This window comes from Berghia stephanieae, chromosome 3 (assembly GCF_034508935.2).
Source record: "Berghia stephanieae isolate SIO BIC M18660-M18661 chromosome 3, UCSD_Bste_1.3, whole genome shotgun sequence".
Classification (NCBI taxonomy): Eukaryota; Metazoa; Mollusca; class Gastropoda; order Nudibranchia; family Aeolidiidae; genus Berghia; species Berghia stephanieae.
This window is the reverse complement of record NC_088362.1, coordinates 101,056,972-101,059,471: the sequence shown is the minus strand read 5'-3', so window position 1 is coordinate 101,059,471 and position 2,500 is coordinate 101,056,972. Positions and strand designations below refer to the sequence as shown.

Genomic DNA, 2,500 nt, shown 5'->3' with positions numbered 1-2,500 from the left:
GTCCAAAAACCAATTTATTAGTCACTCAAAAGAGCAACGAAGGCATTGAGCAGTAGAGTTCAACGTACATTAGGAATATTTTCACGATATGTTTCACGATACCCAACGACAGCTATACTCCATTTGGTTGAATTCGTTGGTTTAAATAATGACAAAAGAAGTGGAATCCTCTGGATTCTCCGAAACCAAAAAGTGGCCACCATGCGGTTCATAAATTATGGGTAAAGAATTGGACAGACATACGAAGGAATTTATAGGTTTCAAAAGAGCAATATGTCCAATATTTTAAAGCCTCGCCCCCCTTGTTCTTTGACAAACAATAATAATAAATGTGACTTTCATAACTCCAAAACACGCTCTCAAAAACTTAACAGACATAATCTAAGATTGGGATGATCTCTGCCGTACTCTGAAAAAATCAAAACAAAACAAACAAAAAAACCCCACAAAAAAACAAAACAACCCCCCCAAACCCCCCCCCCCCCAAAAAAAAAACCAAAAAACAAAAACAAAACAAAACAAAAAAAAAACAAAAAAAAAAAAAACAACAACAAACAAAAACGTTTTTGAAATTCTGATCAGCACTCTAGTCCTATCGACCGAATAAATTATGACCCTCATCTTCTCAAAAACTCTCAAGCCTGGGACTTCACAGAGTATGGCAGATCTGGGTCGGTCAACTTTGATAACAAAGACCGTTTAGTGACCATTTAAAATGTCCCAAGACTACATCATCAATAAATCATCTCCCCGTCAATCGAATGTCATAATATCATTTGAGGAATACACTTTCTCTACTTTGATTCCCAGCACTTTTCAAAAGTTCTTTCTCTCCCCGAAATAGGATTCAACAGTCGTAACGTTACTTCCTTCCTAATGACGCATGGTAACTTAGCAACACTGGCTCTAAACTATGGGAACAATGGCGGACGCCCGTATGAAATATTTCTCCGGCGAGCATAAAAGCGTATCCAAAGGAAAAAACCCCATAAATTTGATCATGTTTTGACTTTTACACATTCTGGTCACAAGACATAAAAGTTCTAGCCAGCTTAAAGAATAAAAAGTAATGATTTTCTTTGTTTAGAACCAAGATGGCCGCCGTTGCCGGGCGGCGTGACATCAGACTATTGAATCCAATTGAGGCTGGAGTAACAAATTCAACATCCTAACATGACCTGGCACGCCATCATCAATAACTTCTCTCCCCATCAAATATTATATCTTGTAATGTTTTACACTCCCTCCATTTGATCACACGCCATGATAGATCACCATCTTCGAACACACAAACACCCCCCTCCTCTATTAACTGTCCTCTCACCGGGGCCATAGTGACCGCTCAGGGTACTCGTACTCATTCATTCCGAGCATCAAAAATGGCAGTATCGAAGTATCGATTTGCACTAAGACAACTGTGGTCTTGATGAGAAGCACAACCACTCACTCCCTCTACACGCACGACCAAGCAATAACTAATGCCTTATAACACTAAGAAAAGTTCGTAACTGACAATTTCCATTTCTCAAGAACTGGCGGTCACCAGAGTGACGAGAGAACCTCCATCAGAGGAGTGAAAATTGGAGCATCAGAAAGAGATTGAATCCCATAGCGAGTGACCGACATTAAATGTGGCAATACAGAATTTTAGAGTAATAATTAATAACAAATTCGTATCGAATTTCAAATAAATTAATATAGACTTTAAAAATGCTCGGGAAATGATAAATGAATAAAGAGAGAAACGTATTGGCTTGGACCTGTCATTGCCCAATATAACGTCACATCAGAAACCAATAAATCAATGAGCGTTATAACTTTCTTTTTCAAAATCATATGTAGGCTATTTTGTTGAGCTGCAAAAGTTTGTATGCACGAGTTAATATAAATTAGATTTTTCGGTTAGATCCGATTTTGATAAAATAAGTATATTTCAGAAACCCCATTTCGTGAAAAAAACGAAGAGATGATTGAGGAAGGGAGATAAAGACGGGATAGGAAGATAGATTGACCAATATAAAGTGAAGTGACCACGGCTATTTTCAGATTTTTCTTTCTTTTACCGCCAAACTATTATGATGGTCAGAAATTGATGGTGGGCAATTTGGCGGTTATCGACAAACACAGAGTTGCCAACGGGGAATAGGAGATATTAGATTTCTTTCTCTCCTCCAACCCCCACCCTCATCTCATTCCAACCCATCCCAACCTTTCTCACATTTCGTGATGATGTTTGTGAAAAATCATTGTCTATCGTCGTTATCATCATCGATAAAATCATTTAGTTAGTAGCTTATCGACATAATTCAACATTATTTGTGTCTTAAACATTATATATATTCCTTGAAATCGCCTGAAATGAGTAATATTTCAAAATATGGAATGAGATAAGAGGGGAGAAAAAGAGAAAGGGAGAACATGAAAGATAGATAGATAGATAGATACTCGTAGATAGATAGAATGAAAGAATGAGAGAGTGAGTGTGTGTGTGTGTGTGTGT

The 2,500-nt window shown here is 37.6% G+C and overlaps 1 protein-coding gene across 13 annotated transcripts in view; it reads right to left on the bottom strand.

Moving 5' to 3' along the window:
- LOC144968984 (RNA-binding protein Musashi homolog 2-like) overlaps positions 1 to 2,500 on the bottom strand; it is a 361,376-nt gene that overhangs the window by 57,873 nt on the left and 301,003 nt on the right. The gene's annotated exons all lie outside the window — the stretch shown is intronic.